The sequence below is a fragment of the Diadema antillarum genome, unplaced genomic scaffold, assembly GCF_040938485.1.
Source record: "Diadema antillarum isolate AM-2024a unplaced genomic scaffold, OU_Dant_1.0 scf00000142, whole genome shotgun sequence".
Taxonomy (NCBI): Eukaryota; Metazoa; Echinodermata; class Echinoidea; order Diadematoida; family Diadematidae; genus Diadema; species Diadema antillarum.
In genome coordinates, this window is record NW_027271031.1 from 1,174,006 (window position 1) to 1,180,882 (window position 6,877).

General features: G+C 43.0%; 1 protein-coding gene across 4 annotated transcripts in view; it reads right to left on the bottom strand.

Annotated features, from left to right (window-relative positions):
- The window catches only part of LOC139721395 (nuclear receptor subfamily 4 group A member 2-like), a 41,326-nt gene extending 34,768 nt beyond the window's left edge, over positions 1-6,558 (bottom strand). The window contains exons 1-2 of one of the 4 annotated variants that reach the window (XM_071632711.1): positions 6,295-6,558; positions 750-1,530 (exon numbers count right to left, since the gene is read on the bottom strand). The gene's annotated coding sequence lies outside the window, so the exon portion shown is untranslated. Of the gene's footprint in view, positions 1-749; positions 2,368-6,294 lie in introns of those variants that run through there. The other 3 variants (XM_071632710.1, XM_071632709.1, XM_071632708.1) reach the window with 3 other exon arrangements.
- Between the last annotated feature and the right edge of the window lie 319 nt (positions 6,559-6,877).

The window sequence follows — 6,877 nt, forward strand, 5'->3', positions numbered from 1 at the left end:
GGGATGGTATAGTTTTGGTTGAGATGGGGGATTCAGATTTTTACTTTGACAATTAAAAAACACTTATGAAATATCAAAAGCACACAATTTTATAAGAAGAATTCAAAGTTTATTGGAAAAAAAAATCGGCCCTGAAATGGCTGATATCCAAACACAAAGCAAATCAAAGTAGTTCTAATGAAAGGTGAGTCCCACCTTTTATTAGGACCTCTTTGTTTTTTGGATTTCTCAGCCATTTCAAAACCAATCTTTATCAAGTAAATTTTGAATTCCCCTGAGAATTGTATTCTCTTTCATATTTCATGAAAGGTGATGAAAGGTGTTATAAAGGTTTTCCCATTATCTCACAAAAAAGCTGGAAACCTGAAGCCTATCTCAACCAGAACTTTAAGATGGGTTCTTTTAAAAGACCTTTAATGCCTTTGATTAGGAAGAAAAGAAAACGCCATAACTGCAACTATAGTGCGCAATCCACATACACGTGCAGATGAAACATGCAGTTTTAACAATGAATGTGATTGATACTAATACTGATTTCTACGTCTTCAGTCCCTCAAGGAAAAAAAATTGAAAGCGACCACTATAAGATACACTGGCACGTAATTCACAAATATGGCAGCTTACAGCATTACACATGAGATCAGAGCATGGTGTGATGGCATACAACGTGAATGTTACGACATGCGCGAAGACGATGAAATAAAGGATAAAGGTATAAAAAAGGAAAAAATGATTGTATTGTGGCTTACCATAGTCGCTGCTAGAGGAACGCCCACATCACGCGCCCAGGGTTGCAAGCCATGTGCCTGGGTTGGCTTACAGCAAGTCTGTCTTTTTTATGACGTCATTCTACGACTACTCCGTATTGCTTCATTCATTCATGGCAGTGTGCTCCAGTATGTCTTATTTATCCACCATGGCAAACGACAGATGATGAAGGGGGAAAAAACCCTCTTTCTCTTTTCCTCTCCATCTCATCCAGGGTTTGAAAATACTTGAATGTGTCTTTCATGGCCATGACTGTGGTTTGCGAAAAGGAATATGAGAAAAGGCGGCTATAGATCTATACAATATATATTCCATATTTCTTTAAGCCAGGGGTGTGAAGTCAGAAAGCCACTTCAACTGACACTGTGCTCAATGTTTACGTTCAAACACAGTCGCGCTATTTACAGTTGATGCAGTTGTCTCATCCTTAACGTTAGGGGTTATCATCTGTTCCTCAAACACCATTATCCATCATATCCAGTGTAAGTTCATTCATTAGCCGCGAAGAATGTGCATCCAACCGAGCTTAATTGCATAAATCCTGGTTTTTCTTGACGTATTTCTCCTTTTAGTTGTAGTCCAGCACACATCCCACTTATCTTTGCACCACGTCGAGACATTTGTGCTCACAGAAATGCGGGAACCTCCACCGCTTTCAACATACTCTGGTTCAGCACCACCTTTGAATAAAGGTCATCCATGGTCATCGTAAGCTCCAAAGTATTCCATTTCGATATGGGTCATTATATTCCACATGTGTACCTGTCAAAAAGGAAACAGTACAGGTGAAAAACATGTTTCATAGCAGATGTTGAATGAACACCAGTATCGTCAGCATGGATTTTGTTAGTGCATGCAATGGGAACAGAAATAGGTGTTGTTAGTATTACAAATAAATAACCTTACGAAAGATGACAATTCTTCAGGCTGACTTGGTTTATCTGATGTACAAAAATCAGGTGATCATGTGGCGATAATACAAATAATACGTTTCTGAAAAGATCCAGCACCTTCAACATCACCACACATTCTCTACAGCACGTATGACACGTGTTTGTGATGGTCTCACAAACATAACACACTGAATGTCGTGATTGCCATCCGCATGTGGTTTGGCACACTCACAATTCGGCAGTCTGCTTACATCACACTTCCAACCCCCCAAAAATGCATTTTCACGATTCCAAAGCACATCTTAGCATGAAATTGTTCTCAACAGCATCTGCAAGCTTCGTTTTTGCGTCTGTCTGCTCCAGCGAATGTAAGGCGACACAAACCGGGCGAACTTGTGCCCGTTTTCACTCCGCAAGTACTTTATGTCTTCTCCGTGGCCCCAAAAATCCCTCTCGACCGAATCCACCAAAAGTCTGCTTTTGAGGGCTGAGGCAGGCCAAACCAACGCAGTTGTCTATTTTCTTTGCCCCGAAGCCGCGATCTGAAAGTGCTGCTCGACGCTCCGCCAAAATGCCACCAGGGTTAGAGCAGAGGGGGTTATCTCGTCAGACTGCCGCCCAAACCCCTTCTCCTCTCCCTCCAGCTAATACCAGTCCAACGATGACACGGGGCCACATGCATTAACCGTGACATTTCCACTCCACGAAGACAGGGTCCCAGTCTGCTGGGTATAGCGTCTATAATGTCACCACCAAAATGCCGTCGCAGCGAGGAATGTTTGCTAAGAGTAGAGATCGGGGTAAATGCCAGAAGCCAGCAGTGCGATCTTTTGTGACATTTTCGAAAGAGCATCAGTGTTTTCGTACCCATCACCTCCCGATACGTTGCCAATCAGCCGACTTCCCTCTCAGTTACAATCAGTGACACTGTGGACCTGTGTCTCTGTCGAATTGTTTTAAGCGTACTTTTTCCCCCATGACGACTTCCCCACTTTACCTCGGTCTAATTGCAACTTCCCGCCAGGGACGTTTAGGAATTTAGCAGGTGGAAGACAACGGTGCATGGCATTAGACAGAATGTCAACATACTGTGAACTCTCGCTGACTGCTAGACCACGTTGATAATGTGTCAGCAAGAGCAAGAGCTAACAATTCAAACGAGAGCCGCGCTAAATGTCTCCCTGTACAATGCGGCATTGTGCTCGAGTCCTCAATCGCAGACGATCGGCGTTGCATTGGCCCCTGTTCATTAAACCGAACTGTAACAACTCTCATCAGACAATCGATACGAGATTAATAAACACCACATTTTACAAGCTTTGGCTATTGACTAAAAAATCTCCAGGGCATTCTGGGTCCTCGTCTGTTTGATCAAGCGAAAGTGCCTTTAGATAAGCTATTAAAGCTTTGCTCCCACATAAAAATGGCGAAATGTCAGAGACTCAAGAAAAGGTCAACTAATCACCATTAGAGTGAAATAGACAGATATGTTACGAAACCGCGCCAAGAAGGAAGAAGAAGAAGAAGAAAAGAGAGAACGAAAGTGGATCCATTACAAAATAAATGTAACGTTAACCCCATCTCTAGATCGCCATCTAACAGAATATCACTGACTTTGTATGAGAGCAAGTTGCCGACGTTAATGATGCCGTCTACACCACCGACCTACGGGATGATGTTACGAGTATGGCAGTCCTAGGCCACTGTGAAACGCCTGGGAAAGGTCCCGCTTTCCTTTATACCAAAATCTCTTCTCTCTCTTGAACAGACCACACCCTCTCAGATGGAGTGACTTTTAAAGTTCTCTTTATGAGTCTGACCAAACTCAAGATCTAGGTCGTAAGTATTGCTTGGAATGACATCCCAACTTCACGGTTGTATGTCTTCCCTTCCGACCTAGTAAAGGAAACCTATCAACAGACGTCATCGTGGTAGGTTCTCACTTTGACATGCTTGCCCTCGTATGGATGCACTCTCTGGACGCTCGTTTTTTTTTTTTTACATAATGACCTCATTTTCAACTAATCAGCCTTTTTGACGGCCTTAAAGAATCGACAACACTGCATTTGTTTGCTCTCTTTAACTTTTTGACTTTCTCATAATATCGTGGAATATTGTATGTAAATGATGCTAAATCTGCGCCATAATAATTACATTCTATACTGCCCCATGGAGAATAGAACTCAAAGTCAGCTTAAGTTATGTCGACGATGAAGATGGCATATCACTAACCTAATGTGATTTTGATTTTTCTTGGTGTTGTTGATAGAATTAAGTTGGATTTTAACACGACATCATATTGACATAGCTAGCTGTATGGTTTGTTTCCCCAGTTACAGTACAACAACTTCTCCGGTACCACATGAGAAAAATAAAATCTACCCAGTCTGATGCAACGAAAGCTGGGCGCAAGTGAGCGTTGAAGATCTGTTTCTAAGATCTAACCGAGATGCAAGAAGCCCCACATGTGTTCCCATGACGAAATGTACGACGTCACAGTCTTGCGTCATCATGTAGGCCTACTGATACTGCTTGTTTACACACTAACGTGCGAAGGCCATCGATGCCGATAGTCGTTCTGTTTTTGTCTAATCGTGCAGCGCCTCGCAATTCCAGTAATTCAAAGATCTCCATTTTATTTTGTTATAAAACGCAGTGAAGTAAAATGTGTGAAATTTGTACGAAATGATTGTATCGCATGACTGCAAACTGTTACTGATTAGTCATGTGCCAGTGTCTGTGTTCGTGAGCTTGAGTATAGCATGGCTTTGCTTGATTAATGAGTGACTGGCACAATCGACATTTGATGCGTTGGTATTGTAATAGTATACCCTACGCATGATGGTCCTTACCTTTGGTACACACGATTAGACGCTGACTCAGCGGCGTCTGTGATGCAATACGGGAACAAGATAAAGATACAATGTAAAGTAAACTCGTCAAGCTCCCAACAACTATGGATAATCACACTATTTCACTGCAGTGCAAGCATTTGCAGGAGTGCCGCTGTGAAAGGAAAAATGAGACAGAAAGAGAGAGAGAAAGAGAGAAGAATGTGAAGACAGCGATAGAGAAACATAGAAAATATATACATCTGAGGTTATAACACGTTGCATCAATGAGGCTATTGTCTCTACTTGAATTTGGAGGGCACGCGGACAATGGCCGTGACGTCACTGACCGCACGGGCGGCGTGCTATCTTCTTAAGATGTATAATGCAGTGAAGTAGCGGGATCGCATGCCCTGTTTTCATTGTTTGTGTGAGTGTGTGTGTGTTTTATGATAACGTATCCTACGTCATGTTGCAACCCCTTGGTGTTCTTTGTTGCTGTTTTTACGATGCTTTCTTTTTTTAAGTCTGAACATCTCACTCACTCGTAATGTTTGTCTTTCTCCTTTGACCACGAACATCTCGACAGATGGTCAGAAATAAAAAATGCACGGGAGAGCGAGAGAGGGAAAAAGAAAGAGAGAACGAAAGAGAAGAGAGAGAGGGAGAGAGAGCAGAAGGAGAAAAATGTCTGGATGTTCTCAAAGCACTGGGCTGGTATTCCAGCAATGTTGATGCAAATACCATCTAAGCGAATCCGCCCATGGTACCTTTACCAAAGTACAAAAATTTGTGTTCGGCCGACCCTCTCCTGAGAAACCGTTACTCAGAGCTTCACGAAACACAGTTAATCTTTACAGGGAACCAGGGTGTGTCAAGAAATGATAGGTTTTAGAGACAATACTGCTTTTTAAACCTTTACAGAGAGTTAAAGTTTACAAACACAGTTCACCAGTCATGCTCATTCCTTGTTTCAGTGTCAAATTGTCGTGTCCGTTTGAATGTGTGAGGTTTAAGTACTACGAAGCGTAAGATTAACATGCTAGAAGATACATCGCCCAAGCAAGGAGGTACCTCACCTAGTACGTCTTGTTCCAATGCGTATCTTCATTGTGATCTTGTTTGATATGTCAACTTTGGCCTGATATGATAGTTTACATTAATCCTTCTCTCTTAATATTCATAACTTCAGACTTCTCTTGCTCGTGGTCCCACAAACCTCATTGGATTCATATTGTTAAGCTCTCCCATGGAGCTTCAATCTCGGAAAACTGAGGATTCTTACGTACAATAAGAGGGAGGTGAAAAATCGAATACATTCAGCTGGGTATATCGACGTATTAACATCTGCATCTGGGTTGACCGTGGTTTTTAAAGGCATCGCGCTTGTATTGAGGAAATATCGCCCCAGTGCTGCCTGGTTCAACGCCTGACAGTGTACCATTTGAATGAAGCTCGAGTCGTCTTTTTTCGCGCCCTTTTGTCTGGCTCGCGATCGCTAGATATCGTTTCGCGCTTCACAAAGGAAGCCATGTGGCCTTACTACCACATGTCGCGTAAACAACAGCGTCCGTGAAAAAAACAACACACTACATACACGTAAACGTGTCCTGCTATACACCAGCAGCACAACAAGAATGATAACAACAACAATATCACACACAAACACACAAACACCAAAACCTGTACAGAGATCGAGAATGGACGCTAGAGCCCGTAGTTAGGTAAAGCCAGTCAAACACTCAGATATCGCCATTCACCATGCAGGAGAGAGAAAGGACATGGGTGTTTTTTCAGCTTACCTTTTCACATTGTGGTCTTCTTCGGGAGGAGCTGATGACTGATTTAAGTCCTTTGGTGCCGATGGGCAGCGAAGGCACACGTTTAAGTGCAGGTGAACCACGTTGAATACAACCCTGTCCTACCATTGTGCCGGTTTGGAGAGTAAATGGTGGCAACATCAAAAAGTTACTATAGCGTCGTAAAGGGGGCGGGATCTAGCCGCGACCCTTTGTGATATTGCTTTATTTTAACAAAAAGCTTGTTTACGAATAATTTTTCATATATATCTACCCCCCGTAAAAAGATAGCTGACCGGATATAGAGCAAACGTACGGTTACGGGAGACGGTCGTAAACGGGTGTAAGCGTTGTCCGCGATGCGGCGTACTGACGTGAGCCAGACTCTACTTGCGACAAATGCTGATGTCGAAGCGACCATGTGTGCGTCAGTGACTACGTCAGTAGTTGATAGCCTCACCCCGATATTACCGTATCCTAGGGCCTAACGCGTCATCAACTGACGTCAGCAAATCTAATATCGGACGGCCCGTTTCGCGGTGATAAGCCCCATGCTAACGCACGCGCTGCCACAAACTACATTCAC